Below are 12,610 nucleotides of genomic sequence, written 5' to 3'. Positions count from 1 at the left end.
AGATCCCACTTTTGGTCTTGAGACATAAGCTTATAGAGGGTTGGTGTGAAAGATTCTGGGAGCTTCCTTAGTATTGCCTAAGTCCACTAGACAGTTGATCTCCCCAAGTTTTCCCACAACCTTGAAGGTTCCTATCCATTTGTCCTGTAAGGCCCTCTGCCTTGTAGGTACCATAACTAAAATGTGCGGGTCTTGAGTAAACTCAACCATGTTGGCCTTCAGGTCATGCCAATACTTCACCAGAGCCTGACCTGCTTTTAAAGTATCTGATGCTTCTGTCATCATGTGTGACATTCTCCTCTGGAGACCTGTCACATAGTCAGTGACTCTCACTGTCTTTGGAGAAGGAGCACCCTCCAACCCCTCCTTAATTAGGGCCCAGGGCCCTCTAACTGGATGGCCAGAGATAAGCTCAAAGGGACTAAATCCAACTCCCTTCTGAGGGACTTCGCTATAAGCAAATAGAAGGCATGGCAGTAGAAGGTCCCACTTTCGTCTAAGGGGTTCTTCTAAAGCACCTACCATGCTCTTCATTATACGGTTAAACCTCTCTACCAATCCATTTGTCTGTGGATCGTAGGCAGCTGAGAACTTGTAAGTCACTCCACAGTTCTTCCACATGGCCTGCATGTAGTGGGACATAACATTGGATGCCCTGTCAGAGATGACTTCCTTGGGGAAACCTAGCCTGGTAACAATACCAAGTAGGACCTTAGCAACCGCCTGAGCTGTAACAGTCCTCATAGGTATTGCTTCATGATACCTAGTAGCATGGTCTATTACAACGAGGGTAAACCTTTTGCCTGAAGAGGTTGGAGGGTCTATGGGACAAACAATGTCGATTCCTACCCTCTCAAAAGGAACTCCCACGACTGGGAGAGGCACCAAGGGTGCCACATTCTTGGCTCCACTCTTCCCAGATGTCTGACAAGTTGACAGCTCCTGCAGAATTTTTCTGCATCAGACCCCAACTTAGGCCAGTAGAAATAAAGAGAAAGCCTTTCCTTTGTCTTCTTGAAACTCAAGTGACCAGCCAAAGGAATCTAGTAGGCTAACTGTAGGAACTGGTGCCTAGTCTCTAGAGGCACTACAAGTCTTCTGTAGTCCCCTGGGATAGACTCAGTCGATTCACTGTAGTAGAGGCCATCTTCCCAGTATAACCTATGCTTCCCTGGCTCTTGCCCTTCTAGCTGGGAAGCTGCCTGTTGGCGAAGACCTTCAAGAGTAGGACACTCCCTTTGTCCTCTGCTGAAGTCTGCCCTACAAGGTCCACCTTCTGCCAGTAAAGACGGCAGCTCAGGATGGTCTGCAGGATCCAGATTTCCAATAGCGGCAAGGTTGAAGTGGTTGGGGATAGAAAAATAAAGAGGTATGATGGCCTTAATATACTTTTATTAATTGTTATATTATATACAAGTATTTATATACATGGGAAATTAGATAGGACGTAGGGCCCCACCAACTGGCAACTACATATATTAATTGTCCTTTGAAACATTGTTGTGTAAAATAGAATTCTCTGCACAGAAATTCTGTATTTCTTTTGAGCAGAATTGAACTCCATTATCTGTCAGAATACTCTTTGGTAATCCTTCCCTTGAGCAAATTTCAGATAGGAATTCAACAACTATTTTTGCAGTCATACGTGGTTTAATCAAAATCTCCACCCACCTGGTTAAAAGATCAATGACTACCAGGCAATACTGTTGTTTGCCATCATTGATAATTGGGCCTACTATATCCATACCGAGATCATCCCAGATTTTTCCTGGAATGTCTGTCACCACCATGGGATATCTCGCATTCATACACACTTTATCACTTTCATTGCAAAGGATACAATCTCGTATGACCCTTTCAATTTGTAAATCTCATCCTGGCCACCAAAAATCATCACGTATTCTTTGCTTCGTCTTCACTATTCCATGGTGACCCTCGTGACCAAAGTCGATGATTCTTTGCCGTAAACTTGCAGGTGGGATGATTCTGTCACTCCTCATAACCTCGTGACCAAAGTCGATGATTCTTTGCCGTAAACTTGCAGGTGGGATGATTCTGTCACTCCTCATAACCCTGTCATTCTCTATGTTGAGTTCATTTGCAACTCTCCAATAGTCTGTAAGATTACACTCTTCATGTTTAATTTTCTTTAGAGAGTCTCCACTTTTAATAGTTTGTTTTAACTGCATCAACAAAATGTCCCACTCTTCTGCTACTTCCCATTCCTTTTCTGATATAGATAGAGTTTCGATATTCAAAAGAACTTCAGAACTTGTTTCATCACCATCATCCAACTCAGAAATGTTGGTAAAACGTGATAGACAATCAGCAACATGATTTCTCATACCATTCTCTATGTTGAGTTCATTTGCAACTCTCCAATAGTCTGTAAGATTACACTCTTCATGTTTAATTTTCTTTAGAGAGTCTCCACTTTTAATAGTTTGTTTTAACTGCATCAACAAAATGTCCCACTCTTCTGCTACTTCCCATTCCTTTTCTGATATAGATAGAGTTTCGATATTCAAAAGAACTTCAGAACTTGTTTCATCACCATCATCCAACTCAGAAATGTTGGTAAAACGTGATAGACAATCAGCAACATGATTTCTCATACCAGATACGTATCTCACTGTACAATTATACTCCTGCAAAAGTATCACCCATCTTTTTATGCGATTGGACACATTATCCAAACCTTTATGATGACATGGACTAACGGTTTGTGATCTGTGCGGAATTCCACCTCTGCACCCCAAATGAAATTCCTGAACTTTTCTGCTGCCCATTTGATGGCTAATGTTTCCTTTTCTATAGCAGCATAGGATTTTTTTCAATAGTCTGGAAGCGAAAGCAATCAGCAATTCCTTTCCATCAACTTCCTGTGTGACAACCGCTCCAAGACCCAAATTACTGGCATCCGTAGTAATCACAGTTTTCTTGCCGCTCCTGAAATTCTTCAATGATGGCAACCTGCTCAATTCCAACTTGATCAATTCAAACTCTTCTTCAAACTCAACATGCCATTCAGACATTTTCTTTTTCAAAAGTTCACAGAGCGGAATAGTGTAGATGGCAAAATCCCGTATGAATTTCGAGTAGTATTCCGATATACCAATGAAGGTACGCACTTCTTCTTTAGATTTGGGTCTTGGCATGTTCTTTATTGCATCTGCTAACTGTTTCTTTGGCCGTATGCCTTCAGCCGAAATTGTGTCCCCCAAATATTCAATTTCACTAAGATTAATGTTGCATTTTTCTTTACTTAAGGCCATGCCCGCCTCATACAACCTCCTGCAAGCATATTGTAGTCTTTCATCATGTAATTTCTGATTGATGGCATGTATCAAAATGTCATCCTGAAAGCAAATAATGCCTTGGTCTCCTTCAAAAAGTTTGTGCATAATCTTTTGAAAGACTGAGGCAGCAGATATAAGCCCAAAAGGTAATCTTTTGTATTGATACAATCCATCTGGTGTAATAAACGCTGTCATACTTCTAGAGTCCTTGTGTAAATTCACTTGGTGGTATGCTGAAGTTAAGTTGAGGGTGGAAAAATATCTCGAAGGACCTATAGTGAACACAATTTCTTGAATATTAGGAAGTGGGTGTCTGTCAGGAACCACACACTTGTTGAGTTCCCGCATGTCCACACATATTGTTAATTTCCTAGATTTGTTTCTGAGAACGACTATCGGTGACACCCACTCACGGGCATCTATACTCTCTATGACACCTTGGTCTTCCAGATTTTTGATTTCTTTCTTTATTTCTTCCCTCATAGAGAGAGGAATGTTGCGTAATGTTAGCGCTACAGGGGTATAGACCGGTTTCATTTTGATCTCATGTGTGAATCCACATAGACATCCAATTTCATTCCTAAATACACCTTTCATTACTTCATCATTGTCTTTGGTCCCCATTCTCATCTCAGGTTTCATGGCATTACTTTCAATATTCATTACTGAGTCACTGGCATCCAATTTTACCTTGAGTTTGCTTTGATGGGTCCAACACAATATGCGTGTTCTTCCTGTTTTCGTGATGTATACTTTTCCATTCACTTTTCTATTTCTTAATTTTAGTGTACCCCAGAACCACCCAATGATATCTATTTTAACTCCCCCATATATTATATACAAGTATTTATATACATGGAAAATTAGATAGGACATAGAGCCCCACCAACTGCCAGCTACATATATCAATTGTCCTTTGAAATGTTGTTCGTGTTCTCACTCACGCTGTGGCACGTCTCCTGCATTCCAGAAGCTGATGCACATGCAAGCTGGATCTCCCGGCGGTGTCTGGTAACAGTAGGAAAAGATATGTACATACTACACAGGTCTTCTTCCAGATTTAATTCCTCAGCAGATGTTTCAACCACTCTGGGTGTTCCTCACACTCAGCCTCAGCAGGTAGAGGAGTCACAGGTGTTATTTTGGACAGTCCTCCCGGGGATGTCCTTGTAGGTAGTACAGGAGTGCTGGCTGGCTTCTTCCTTGATGTTTTAGGTTTCCCCTTTTCCTCCTTTTTCTTAGAAATTGCAGTCAGTAAGTCCCGTGGACTGGGGATTATAGTTTCCTCTATAATTTCCCCTTGAGAGCCTCTTAAGGTACTCTCTCTAGCCTTCCTTGTCTGCTCCTGTTTCCTTTTGCTGGGAGGTCTGGGGTGCTTGATACAACTCCAAGAGTTGTTTAAGTCATTCCCCAACAGGACTCGCTCAGGTATATCACTCTGCACACTAACAATTATTTTGACAGTCTTGTCATTGCACTGGATGAGAGCTGGTAACTGTGGAAGCATTTGGACAGGGCCTCCAGCAAGCTTAGTCAGGTATTTGGGTGCCTTAGCAACATCCTCTACCTTGAAAAAAGATTAATCTACTACAGTAATGCTGGCCCCAGTGTCTCTGATGGCAGGGGTCTCCTGACCAATTCACAAGTACACTGTCTTTGTTATAATCTTTAGTATTATCTGGGATGGAATTATAGACATCTAAGTTATGTTGTTCCCACAGACCAAGGACACTAAAGAAACACTGGCTGAGCCTTTCATGGGTTCCTCAGCCAGTAAGTGAACGTTTTCACTTGCCATTTGTACTTCTTCCTCTAGAGAGAAGGCTAAGGAGACAGAGTGGATCCCTGAAGGTGTACCCTTACATCTGCGATCCCCTTTCACATGGTCAGTTGACCCACACGCATAACATTTTCCAAATGACTTAACAAATGGGGGTTTGGTCTGACCTCCCTCTGGTTTGGCACCAGAGGTTTCACTAGCCTGATTTGGTTTTCCAGGGGTCTTACCCTTCTTATGTTTGTGACCCTCTTTTGGATTGGAGGTATTGGAATTCTCTTTGTTATCTTTCTTGTGCTGCTTTCCCTCATCCTTCTTCTGAGTAGCCCCAGAATCCTTGTGAGTAGCCCTGTTGGCAACTCAAAAGTCAGCAGCGTTTGCTAACTTCTTTGGATCAATTTCCTTAGAGTCAGCCAAGTGCTGTCTCAGCTCAGGCGAGCAGGCATCATAGATAGACTCCAACATAAACAGATTTCTCATACCTTCAAAAGTGTTAATTATGTAACCGTTAACCCAACCATCTAGGTTTTTCAAACATTCACACACCCAAGTAGCCCAAAGGGTACCATCATGCTTTTTGAGGGTTCTAAACTTCTTAAGATGCTGGGAAGGAGTTTTCCCAAACCTAGCTATCAAAGCTAGTTTCACATTTTCATACTCCATACTGTCTATTTTCCCCACCTCCCTTACAGCATCAGTTGCAACATGGGGTAGCTTAGACAAAAGCCAAGGAGTCAGCTGTTTCCCCGTGATTTCTTGATTTCCCATAGTTATACTCTAAAGCAGCCAATCATTCCAAAATATCAAGCCTAACCTCATAGATACTTACTGCATCTTTGGGCATGTGAGGCCTCTTAGGACTGGAAGACCTAGACGACTATGGGAAAGAACCATTCTCAAGAGAACATTTCTTCATTTCGAGAGCATGTTGTAATTCCATTTCCCTTTGTTCTTAATGTTTACTTTCAGTTTGGGCTTTGAGCCTTTTGAATTCTAACTCAAGTCTCATCCTCTCAAGGGAGACAAACTTTGGACTCAGTACTGGACCTGGTAGAGTCCCTGTGGCTAAAGGTTGAGGCCTAAGAGCAGGTGGAGGTACAGTAGTGTCTACATTTTGAGACACTTCTGTCTCTTCTAACTCATCAATAACATTTGAGTTGGACCCTAAAACATTTTCATCCTCATCATTTTCCACATTTTCATCAGAATTAGGTACAGCAGACCTATTTCTTAGACCTTGACATTCCGACAATTTTTCTAGCAGTTCATTCTTTTTGACTTTTACAGTGAGGTTCCTAGCTTTACACATTTATCTTAGTTGATCAACTGTTAAAATGACTAGGGTCTCCTGTCTGTAGCTATCTATATTAGCCATGATAAAACAATGTATTTCCTAGTGGTGCTTAGCCTTGTGAAGGTTATTTGAACAAAAGTAAGAGCAGCACTCTAAATGCAACAACTAAACTTTATCCTCTCCACTTGCCACCAGTGTTAGGCAGAATTACATGCAGTACCCTTTGGGAATACTACACACAATTAAGACAACAGGTGTAAGCACAATCTCACCTTTGGTACAAGCCTGTATTACAGTTATGTGGTAGCAGTGACTGAGCAGCCAGACTTATCTCAAGATGTATGTGAGCAGGACAAGGTGTTACGCAATCAAAGTGGTTCAAACAAACACTTACTCAAGGTTTCTTGGTAAAACAATATACATTTATTTACACATTTAGTTAGAAAACATTCCACTAGTAATAAACAGCTCAACATCACATACCAATATACTACAGTACTAAACCAATACGTTTCTGAACAAGTTAGGCTCCCCTGAAGTGGGAGCAAAATTACACTTCAGTAACTTTCAAAAGGGTTAGAAACACAAAGATTATAAGAATCAAAACACAGTTACTTTCATAGGCAGTTACTTTCATAGGCAGAATGGCTAATTTCCCTTACCTACTGAGTCCCTCAGCAGCTTTGCTGGATTTCTAGGATTTATCTTTTTCACCTGGTAGGAGTGTGAGCCTTTTGTCCCACTCTTAAATGTGTTTTTCTGTGTGTCTTTAACATTTTCATGTTTTCATAGACTGTGGAGCCTCACCTAATCCATAGGCATTATCTTTTCACTGTGTGTTAGACAGCACCTTCAGTGCAGTGACACAGGGCTGTCTTTTACGACTTCCCAAACTCCGACTACTGTCTCCCAGAACATGTAATGTTGCCATTGACTTTATTTGTTTTTTTAAACTCACAGACCCAGTACAAAATATTTTTCATAGAGTTCTGGAAAGGGTTAATAGTTATCCCTTTTTGTCTGTTTCTCATGGGCATTGTTTCGTTCCCTTTTCATTAAGATTTGGCTGGTAGCAGTGGTAACTACGCTTTTTTTCCTATTGCAGTTATTTTATATATCCTTGGTATTGTTTTAGGCTATATTGGTAGCCTCGAATTTAAACCCGCTGGACCATATACCATTCCGGCTGGGTTTATTCGCCATTTCTTTTTGTAAAAGTTGTTCTCGTGCTTTACTCTGCACTCCAAACCAGGTTTGGTTCCTTTGTTCGCGGACCATTCGTGGGCTTCTGCACAGAAGCCCTCGTTAGGCGCCTGAATGTCTGAGGGGGACAGGATGTGAGGGAGGGATTTGAGACTCCCTGCACAGGGTCTCCTTGGAGACCCATGTCGCACTCTGGTATGATTGGCTGTGGTGACTGTCCCGGCGGGACAGCCACCCTGCTGTGTGATTGACAGCCAGGCTGTGTTAATGTGGGAAAACTGCATAAAAATCAGGTCTCTGGGACTGAGAAAGCAGAGTCGACACTGGATCGAGAGAACTGAAGAGAAGCTGACAGAAGAGGACCTCTACCACAACTGAACCTCCCGGTGAAGCCCTCCTGCGGGTCGAATCTTCAAACTTCGATGACAGGAAAGATCTGCAAGGAATCTTCTCCCCGGGTGGGAACAACCAGTTCGCCAAACTGCTAGCCAGGCCTCCCTCCTCTGGTCGAATTTTCTGTACATAGCTACAGTGAACCAGATAGCCAGGAGGAACGGACCCTGCTTGCGTTTTAAGGAGTGCACCTTTTATTTGTTGCTTTGCTCCGCTGCTGGTTTCTTCCCTGGGCAGTGCAGGACCCTCCAGTCTTCATCCTTCTTGTCAGTCCGACAGTCGCTTCAGGAACCGTGAGCCCGCAGGACCTGCCAGGAACATCAGCCTCAGCTACAGCATTCTTCTGCTCTAAAGGTATTGTGCTAACCCGGTTGTTCGTTTCGTCCAGCCATGGTGAAAGTCTGTGAAATCTTTCGCCAATCCGAGGGCTTGTCCTTCTTTATTCTTTAAAGTAACTTTTCATCCGACCAACTTCATTCTGAACTCTGGGAAAGACTTAACCGCGAACCACCCTGAACTGTGTGATCCTGTGCAAAGACTTTGGTCCACTGACTTTGGGCCAGGTCCCTTGATTTGATTTCCTTACTGTAGTTCCTTTTTCTAGATTGCCCTGCTTACTTACTTTTTGGTGCTGCTCAGTTTCTGTCTAACTTTGTCTTTCCCTCCCTTTTAAATTACTGGAGTGCCATTTTTGCTCACACTTCGTTTTGAGCTTAATTTGTCCATCTATCGTGTGCGGTGAAGTGTATTAAGATTGTGGGCCTCATTCTGAGACTGGAGGCAGTCATGGCGCTATTAGCGCCATGACTGCCTCCAATAATGGTACCGAGTCCGCCCTGGTTCAATGGGGACTTACCGGTCTATTCCGACCTTTGCGGGACCGGTAAGTCCCCATTAAAAATGGCAATCCCCATTCCCATTTGAGCCCCCATAGGGCTCAATGGGAATGGGGAGGGCGCAAATAACGGCCCGGCGCATGACAAGGCCGTTATCTGCGCCCTGGTCCCCTAAAGGGAACCATAAGATACGTTTGGTCCAACCACACATACATTACGGGTCCCGTTGGGGGACCTTGGAATAGGGCACAAAGGGATTACTGGCACTGGTGTCCTTAACGGTGCCCGGTATCCCTTTGCGCCAAGGTCGGAATGAGGCCCTGTGATTTTTCAACTGCTTGATAATAGTGAAATGTTTTATAACTGATGTGTAAATAAATGTATATTCTTTTACTCAGAAACCTTGAGTCAGTGTTCGTCTTAATCATAGTAATTGCTGTCCTTTTTGTAACTATTGATACTGCTCACTTTACTCTTGAGATAAGTCTGGCTGCTCAGCCATCGCTACCACTTTACTGTGTAGTACAGGCTTGTACCAAAGGTGAATTTGTACTGTCACGTGTAGTCCTAATTGTGTGTGATGTTCCCAAAGGGTACTGCATATAAATCTGCCTAACAGGCAGGGCACATAGTTTCAGTTCACTACAAGGGCAATTAAATTCAATAGGCCTGGGCCAAAGTCAATGGTTCAGTGTCTTGGATAGGATAGCACAGTTCTGGTAGTAAACGGTTAAGTCTTTGCCAATGTTCTTAGAAGTAGTTTGCATGAAAAAGAGTTATATGTTGGGTTAGGAGTGAACAAGACTCCAAGGATGGGAAAGTTTCACCAACTTTTACTGCAGCAAAGAGGATTTCTCTACCGCATTTGCACAGTACCTTTTGAATGAAGAAAAGCTGTAGCTGAGGCAGTTGTTCCTGGCAATTCCTGCAGATCTTGCTGTTCTTGAGCCTCAGTCGTGGTGACAAAAGGGAGGATGTCGGGAGGTTCCTGCACTGCACAGGGAAGAAGCCACAAGCTTGGCAAAACGAGGATTTAAGGTGTGAGTGCCTTAAAGTCCACAATCTGGTATCCTCCTCACTGGCTATCCGGTTTTCCACAGCACTCTGAGGAAAATTCGACCAGTATGGAGATAGTTTCCAGGTGGCTTGCGAGTTGGTTGTTCCCACCATCTCAAGGGAAGAAGTCGTCCTTGAAGGGCTTCTCTGTCAAGGGAGCTTCAGGCAATTCGGACCTGCAGCTGGGCTTCACCGGGCAAAGCAACGGTCCAGGAGTTGCAGTAGTCCTCTTCCTTCAGCTTGTCTTCGGTTCTTTCGTTCCAGTGGTCGACTCTGACTTCCAAATCCCAGAGATCTGCTTTTAAACAGTTTTCTCCCATTCATTCCAGCCTAGCTGTCACTCACCTAGCAGGTTGGCTTTCTTTGCCGGACAGTCAGCCAGCCAGTCACACCAGAGTGCATTCAGGTCTCCTAGGAGACTAAGCACAGGGAGTTTCGGGTACCTACCTCACATCCTGTCCACCCCAGACACTCAGGTGCCAAAGGTGGGCTTCAGCACTGAAGCTTGGCAAAGGCCAACAAACAAAGGGACCAAACCTGATTTGGTGCACAAAGACAAATACTAGAAGGACCTTTCCAAAAAGAAATGGCAAAAAAAGTCGGTCGAACCTGTTTTTTCAGAGAGGGCTCAGACGTCATCTTCAAAAACATGGCTCCGGTGTATTTCAGCTACCGCAGCATTTAAACGGGTCGCGGTCGGGTAAATCATGTTAATACCACTGCCACCAGCCATTCTGAGATGAAAGGGTAGCTTTTGTGGGCTACATGAGTTTTCCAGGCATAGGGAACACTAGGTATCCCCTCCAGCACTCTACTGTAAGGCAGTGTGTGCTGGGTCTAGCAATTTAAAAAGACTAGTAAAGTCAAATTCACAGAGAAGGTATTTAAACCTTGGGAAGTCTAAAAGACATACATGTGCCACTGCACAGAGGGTGCTGTGTGACACACAAGAAAATGATGATGCCAATGGAGTTGTCCAAAACTCCATATCCAAAGAACACAAAAGTAAAACGCACATCAAAATGCATGATAGAGTGGGAAAAAAGGCTCACACTCATTTCAGGTGAAAATTAAATTCCTAGAAATACAACAAAGTTGATGGGGGTCTCAAAAGGTAAGGGAAATTAGGACATTTATGAGAATTCTCCCTAACAGTCGTCATACCTCCCACCACCCCCACTGAACTACACCCACTGCCCCAGGCAGCCCGCTCAAGTCCTCACACCTCCCACCACCCCCACTCACCTTGGCCCATTACCACAGGCAGCCCCCTCAAGTCCTTATACCTCCCACCAGCCCCATTTACCCCGCTCCAATACCTGGCAGTCCCTGCTAGTTTGCCCACCTCCCATCACCCCGCTGACCTTCGCCCACTACCCTAAGAAGCCCTCTCAAGCCCTCACACCTCCCACTACCCCTATTGAGCATGGCTCACTACACCACGCAGCCCCTGCTAGTTTGCCTTCCTCCCACCACGCCCACTGACATCCGCCCACTACCCCAGGCAGACCCCTCAAGTCCTCCCAACTGCCATCATCCCCACTGACCTTGGCCACTGCTTCAGGCACCCAGGCTGGTTTGCCCTCCATTCACCACCCACTCTGACCTCAGCCCACTATCCCAGAAAGCCCCCTCAATTCCTCACATCTCCCTCCATTGACCCCAGCCCACTACCCAAGGCAGCCCTCGCTAGTTTTGCCTCCTCCCACCATCCCCACTGACCTCTGCCCACTACCCGAGGCAGCCCCCTCAAATCCTCACACCTCTGATCATCACCACTGACCTCCACCCACTACCACAGGAAGACCCCTTAAGCCATCACACCTCCCACTACCCCGTCTGACCTTGACACACTACCCCAGGCAGCCCCCCTCAAGACCTCCCACCTCCCATCAGCCCTGCTCACCTGAGCCCACTACCCCAGATGCCCCGCTCAAGTATCCCACCTCCCACCATCCCCACTGACCTTGGCTCACTACCCCAGGCAGCCCCTCAAGTCCTCACACCTTCCACCACCCCCACTAACCTCAACCCACTACCTAATCCAGCCCCCTCGAGTCCGCAAAGAATTCACCACCCGCACTGACCTCAGCTCACTACCCTAGGATGCCCTGCTAGTTTGCTCTCCTCCCACTACCCCCAGAGAACCCTGCCTACAACACCAGGAAGCCCCCTCAAGTTGTCACACCTCCCACTACACCCCACTGACCTCAGCCAATTACCCCAGGCAGCCCATGCTAGTTTGCCCTCCTCCCACTATCCTCACTGATCTCAGCTCCCTGCTCCATGCAGACCCCTCAGTTCCTCACACCTCCCACCCCCCCACTGACCTTGGCCCACTACTCCTAGCAGCCACTGCTATCTTCTCTCCTCCCATCATTCCCACTGACCTCCGTCAACAACCCGAAGAAGCCCTCGCATGTCCTCAAACCTCTGACCTCCCCAATGAACTCTGCCCACTACCCCGGGCAGCCCCTCAAGCCTCACATCTCACACCACCCCCACTGAACTCCAGCCACTACCCTCGGCAGCCCCCTCAAGTCCTCACATCAGCCACAACCCCCAGTGACCTCAGACCACAGACAGACCCTGCTAATTTGCACTGCTCCCACCATCCACACTGACTTCGGCCTGCTACCCCAGGCAGCCCCCTCAAGTCCACACACTTCCCACCAGCCCCACTGACCTCAGCCTACTTCCCCAGGTAGCCCTCTCAAGTCCTCACACCTCCATCATCCCCACTGCCTTCAGC

The sequence above is a fragment of the Ambystoma mexicanum genome, chromosome 2p (assembly GCF_040938575.1).
Source record: "Ambystoma mexicanum isolate Mex_15411 chromosome 2p, UKY_AmexF1_1, whole genome shotgun sequence".
NCBI classification, from domain to species: domain Eukaryota; kingdom Metazoa; phylum Chordata; class Amphibia; order Caudata; family Ambystomatidae; genus Ambystoma; species Ambystoma mexicanum.
The sequence above is the reverse complement of the archived record's forward strand: the minus strand, read 5'-3'. Positions refer to the sequence as shown.